Here is a 6,600-nt window from a genome sequence, read left to right on the forward strand (position 1 = left end):
AAGGAGTTCGGCCGACTAAATTTTTTGGACATCTGGGACCGAAAGGCCTCACACTTAGGTCCGGTCATATTTTGGTTTTCACCCGGCTCGAAATTTATCTCGCCCTCCCTCATTCATACAAGTTTTATAGCCGAGACTTTCATAGGAAACAAAAAAGTGGTAAACCCAACTTTTAAATACTTTTTTCTCCCCGAATATTTCCTCCTTTTTGGGATTTTTTGCCTTTTCTTTCTTCCTGTTTGCGTCGGATTTTTGAGCAAGGGAAGAGGGAGAAGGAGGAAAATTAGGGTCAGATACGAGTGGCGATCTACAAACCAATCCTAGGATTGATAAACATGATGATAGGAAGGAAAATCAAGAGGGAGGATAGAAGGGAAAATGATTAAAGAAAGGAATTTGTTACATAAAGAGACAGCATTTCTTAGTTTCTCAGCTCAATTTCCCTGTATTTTCCGTGAAAACTCAAGAGGTCTCATGAAGTTCTCCAGATAATTCCTTTGGGGAGAGGTAAGAATAAGAAAATTAGAGAACAAATAACTCCCAACTCGTCAACTTTCCCCATCTGGGGCGCGAAGACTCTCTCCTTTTGAGAAGATATTCTCCTTTCGATGTCTTCAAAGGACGTCCCGGAAGGAGTTTCTAGGTCAAGAGATAGTTATGGGGTAAGTAAAGATAGTTATTCAAATTTCTGCAAAGGAGAAAATTTCATCAAACAATCTCCGACAAAATTAACCTCTTCCTGTCCAATTTTCCCCAGTCTTCATTTGTTCTTTAGATGAATAGGGTGGGGTACAGTGGGTACATGGAAGATGAATGGAGTAGGGTACATCACTGGAGAGAGGGTTTGTGGTTGAGAATTTGTTTAAACTTTGAATTTTATTCCTTTTTTGAAAAATTTTCTTTTTATTATTTTTATTCCTTGAATCTATCTAGTCTTCTTTGTCAATGTTGATTATGTTGATACCTATTGTTGATAGTAACTTTGACCAATCAGAGGAATAAGGTTAGATTTCCTGTTTCCTAAATTCACTCTTCAGTGGTTATTCGTTATCCAATCAGCTTTGGTTCTTCAATTTCCTCCTTTGTTTGATGATGATTGTATACCAATGCAATGTACCTAGTTTCGCAACCAAAAGACATCCATTTTGACCGCCAGACAGGTCCCAATTGGTGATTCTCATGATTTTTTTTATTATCTCAGAAAAAACTATAAAAATTAAAAAAAAATATTGAGACTAAAACGAAGAAAATGACTCGAAATTTATCTCGCCCTCCCTCATTCATACAAGTTTTATAGCCGAGATTTTCATAGGAAACAAAACAAAGTGGTAAACCCAACTTTTAAAATACTTTTTTTCTCCCCGAATATTCTCTCCATTTTGCGATTTTTTGCCTTTTCTTTCTTCCTGTTTGTGTCGGATTTTTCAACAAGGGGAGAGGGGAAGAAAGAAAATTAGGGTCAGATAGGAGGGCTCGAAATTTATCTCGCCCTCCCTCATTCATACAAGTTTTATAGCCGAGACTTTCATAGGAAACAAAAAAAGTGGTAAACCCAACTTTTAAAATACTTTTTTTCTCCCCGAATATTCCCTCTTTTTTTTGGGATTTTTTGCCTTTTCTTTCTTCCTGTTTGTGTCGGATTTTTCAACAAGGGGAGAGGGGAAGAAAGAAAATTAGGGTCAGATAGGAGGGGAAATCAGGAGGGAGGATACGAGGGAAAGGGTTAAATAAGGGAGTTTGTTGCATAAAGAGCCTTCCTTGTTTTTTTCAGCTCGATTTTTTTTTTCTCTGATAATGCCGCCATTGGTCGCTACTGATTCAAAACCTCAGCTACTCATATTTGTCTTGAAAAGGCAGAGTAGACCCCATATTCCAAATACAAAGCCTGAAAAAAATTCGTCTCTCCAGAAAATCGATCCAGGGACCTCTGGTGTGCAAACCTGGAGATATAACCACTCGGCCACAGAGCGAAGTTCAGAACCTGGAGATACCCACTCGGCCACAGAGCGAAATTCAGGACCTGGAGATACCCACTCGGCCACGGAGCGAAATTCAGAACCTGTCAATTGTTTGGGTTCGACTCCCAATAGGAGCTCAGGGTTCGATTCCCTGTTTGTACTCTTCTGCTTTCAGAGGAGTTTTACTTCTTGGTGTCTTTAAGTGAGAGTTTTATTTTTGGTTTATTTTCTTATTAATACTGAGTAGGTAGGTACTTCTTAAACAGAGTAGGTACTATTTTATACTTAATTGCAATAGGTATACATAATCTATATTTTCTTGTATTGTTTTGGTAACAAAATTTGGTATGAACATAGGTATTATTCAATTTATCATGAAGTATAAGTAGGTACCCACCTAAACAGAACTTTTTCTTATGTATTTTTCTATTACAATTTTTATTATAATTATGTATTTCATTTCATACTCAATAAAACCCTTAAAGGAGGCCCATGCTCAGTTCTGAGTGCATGTTGGGCTTTATTATCTCCCGATCCGATAATAGTCAGGGCGCAGTGTGAGTTGTACGAGTAGCACATTCCTACCAAATACCAAAAAGTAACGGATCACTATTTCTGCCGCCATTGGTCGCTACTGATTCAAAACCTCAGCTACTCATATTTGTCTTGAAAAGGTAGAGTAGACCCCATATTCCAAACACAAAGCCTGAAAAAAATTCGTCTCTCCAGAAAATCGATCCAGGGACCTCTGGTGTGCAAACCTGGAGATAACCACTCGGCCACGCAAACCTGGAGATAACCACTCGGCCACAGAGCGAAATTCAGAACCTGGAGATACCCACTCGGCCACAGAGCGAAATTCAGGACCTGGAGATACCCACTCGGCCACAGAGCGAAATTCAGAACCTGGAGATACCCACTCGGCCACAGAGCGAAATTCAGAACCTGGAGATACCCACTCGGCCACGGAGCGAAATTCAGAACCTGGAGATACCCACTCGGCCACGGAGCGAAATTCAGAACCTGGAGATACCCACTCGGCCACAGAGCGAAGTTCAGAGATTGTGTACAGCTCTGTATTTTCTGTAAAAACACAAAAGGTCTCATGAAGTTCTCCAGATAATTCCTTTGGGGAGAGGTAAGAATAAGAAAACTAAGGGACAAATAACTCACAACTCGTCAACTTTCCCCATCTGGGGCGCGAAGACTCTCTCCTTTTGAGAAGATATTCTCGTTTCGATGTCTTCAAAGGACGTCCCGGAAGGAGTTTCTAGGTCAAGAGATAGTTATGGGGTAAGTAAAGATAGTTATTCAAATTTCTGCAAAGGAGAAAATTTCATCAAACAATCTCAGACAAAATTAACCTCCTCCTGTCCAATTTTCCCCAGTCTTCATTTGTTCTTTAGATGAATAGGGTGGGGTACAGTGGGTACATCGAAGATGAATGGAGTAGGGTACATCAGTCGAGAGGGTTTGTGGTTGAGAATTTGTTTAAACTTTGAATTTTATTCCTTTTTTGAAAATTTTCCTTTTTATTATCATTATGATTTCTTGAGTCTATCTAGTCTTCTTTGTCAATGTTGATTATGTTGATACTAACTTTGACCAATCAGAGGAATAAGGTTAGATTTCCTGTTTCCTGAATTCACTCTTCAGTGGTTATTCCTTATCCAATCAGCTTTGGTTCTTCAATTTCCTCCTTTGTTTGATGATGATTGTACCAATGCAATGTACCTAGTTTCGCAACCAAAAGACATCCATTTTGACCGCCAGGCAGGTCCCAATTAGATGTTCATTTTTGAACAGAGTAAACACAATAGGAATTTGATGAACCAGTTTTTGAAACTTATTGGCGGTCAAGTGGACAAGTGGAGGCCCTTTTTACTTTCCTTATCCTATAGGAAGGAAAGTAATGTAATCGGGTCAAATTTTCGATGGTCAGTTTTTAGTGCCAAAACACGTCTTATCCAATCAGCTTTGGTTCTTCAATTTCCTCCTTTGTTTGATGATGATTGTGCCAATGCAATGTACCTAGTTTCGCAACCAAAAGACATCCATTTTGACCGCCAGGTAGGTCCCAATACTCCCAATTAGATGTTCATTTTTGACCAGAGTAAACACAATAGGAATTTAATGAACAGTTTTTGGAACTTATTGGCAGTCAAGTGGAGGTCCTTTTTCCAAGTAAATTCTCAAGTTCAAAGCACTGAACTACTAACTAGTGGTTGTCAAGAGTATACCAAGTTCTAAGACCCTTCTCCCAAGGGAAAATTATTACCCGTTCTTCAAAGATTGTACTTACGTAGGTACTTTCGTCATTTTACCCTATTCTCAATTTGCCGGTTGAATGCGTTCTGAATTCTGAATGTCCTTTGATCCTTTCTTACCTGTAACAAAATAAACAAAATGAAGATTATTATCATCATTTTTGAACAGAGTAAACACAATAGGAATTTGATGAACAGTTTTTGGAACTTATTGGCGGTCAAAAGGGAAAATTATTACCCACTCTTCAAAGATTGTACTTACGTAGGCACTTTCGTCATTTTACCCTATTCTCGATTTGCCGGTTGAATGCGTTCTAAATTCTGAATGTCCTTTGATCCTTTCTTACCTGTAACAAAATAAACAAAATGAAGATTATTATCACTGAATGCGTTCTGAATGTCCTTTGATCCTTTCTTACCTGTAACAAAATAAACAAAATGAAGATTAGTATCATCTACCTACCTACAGATTATACTTTAAGCAATGAACATGTTTCAAACTAAGGTACAATAAATTTAAACACCCTGTATACATAAATATGACAATAAATGTCAGTTACACCCTGTAAGTTCACTACTTTAAGTTTAAGCAATAAACATGTTTCAAACTAAGGTACAATAAATTTAAACACCCTGTATACATAAATATGACAATAAATGTCAGTTACACCCTGTAAGTTCACACATCACGAGTATTATATGAACTTTCAAGTCAAACTTTATTCAGTGTGTGAAAAAAAGAAGAAACTTTTTTAATGTACCACACATAGAAAGATAACTTGCAAAAGTTGAATGTTAAAGGAGGGGGGAGGGTATGTTAAGATAGCAGAGGGGGTAAATGTTAAGGTAGGGGAAGGAGAAATGTTAAAGTAGGGGAAGAGGGTATGTTTAAATAGGAGGAGGTAGGAGGGGAAGTGATAAGGAAGGAGAAGGGGGTATGTTAAGGTGGAGATAGAGGAAATGTTTAAAGAAGAGGAGAGGATGTTAAAGGAAGGAGAGGGGAAGGAAACAGAAAAAGAATAAGGGAGGGAGGGGTGGGGAGGGGAAATTGAATGAAAATTAAATCAACTGAAAGTTTATCGAACACTGAATTAACCCATTAGCTTCTTACAGGGTAACATCACAACCCTAGCTTAAACTTGACGGTTTTTCCTTCTGTTTGCCTAGTTTTTTTTTGCTGTTGGTATTGTCCAATGGTTCGTACGATTTGGGTTAATTTTGCACACATTTTGAACACACAGGATACACAAGAGTACCTACACAACAGACAACAAGGAAAAGGATCAGTGGTTGGGTGGAAGAGCTCCTTCAGATCAAGATCAGGAGAAGTCTGTCTCTTGAAAGAAGGGCAGGAAAAATCTCATCATACCTATTTAAAGTTAGCAAAATTAAAGATGCGGCCTTTGAGGAATCCGGAAGATTTATTTTTCAGGAAATTCGTGGAATCAACTAGTTTCATTTCTTCATTCATTCAACTATACAAGTGGCGAGAGAAAACTTTGGGCTTTTTTGTTCTCTCTTTTAAAAGTTGATTTGAATCTAACGTCTCTCACCACGGCCCATTGGGTTAATTTCCAGCTTTGTTGCCATTTACTTCACAATACAGTATTGACTCTCATGTATACCCATTGTTTTTTGTTTTACCTTTTTTTTTCATTTGTTTTCTCAACTGTATAAATAGGAGGAGGAGGAGGAGGAGGAGGGGGAGGAGGAGGAGCAGGAGAAGGAAAAGGGAACAGAAAGAAGAGGATGAGAAGGAAAGAAAGAGGAGGGGGAGGAGAAAGAAAGGGAGAAAAAGAAGCGGGAAGAGGAGAAAAGGGAAATGAAGGGGAAGAAAAAAAGAGAAGGAGGAGGAAGAAGAGGAGAAGGAGAGAAAAGGGGAATACAATGAGAGTTTTCTAAAACCGTTCTTCATTCTTTTGTTTTCTAAGTATTTAAATTAATGTTTTTCAAATGGAAAAACGCAAAGTAAAGTTAGCAAAATTAAAGATGCGGCCTTTAAGGAATCCGGAAGATCCATTTTTCAGGAAATTCGCGGAATTAACTCGCTTCATTTCTTCATTCATTCAACTATACAAGTGGCGAGAGAAAACTTTGGGCTTTTTTGTTCTCTCTTTTAAAAGTTGATTTGAATCTACCCAAAGTAGGTATCACTGGAGTACAAGATGAAGAAAATGAAACACAAAACTAATTTAGCTGAATTCCGGTAGGAAAACGAAGGGGCTGTTGCTCTGAGAGAAACGGGAATGACATTTGAGAATTCGGTTAGTTATCTGATTCATCAGTAGGTACTTTTATTTCTCGCTATTTAGAACGGTTTGACCGATTTTGACAAAAAAAAAAAAAAAAAAACAGACACACATGTCTAATTCACA

The sequence above is a fragment of the Diaphorina citri genome, unplaced genomic scaffold, assembly GCF_000475195.1.
Source record: "Diaphorina citri unplaced genomic scaffold, Diaci psyllid genome assembly version 1.1 scaffold4305, whole genome shotgun sequence".
Classification (NCBI taxonomy): domain Eukaryota; kingdom Metazoa; phylum Arthropoda; class Insecta; order Hemiptera; family Psyllidae; genus Diaphorina; species Diaphorina citri.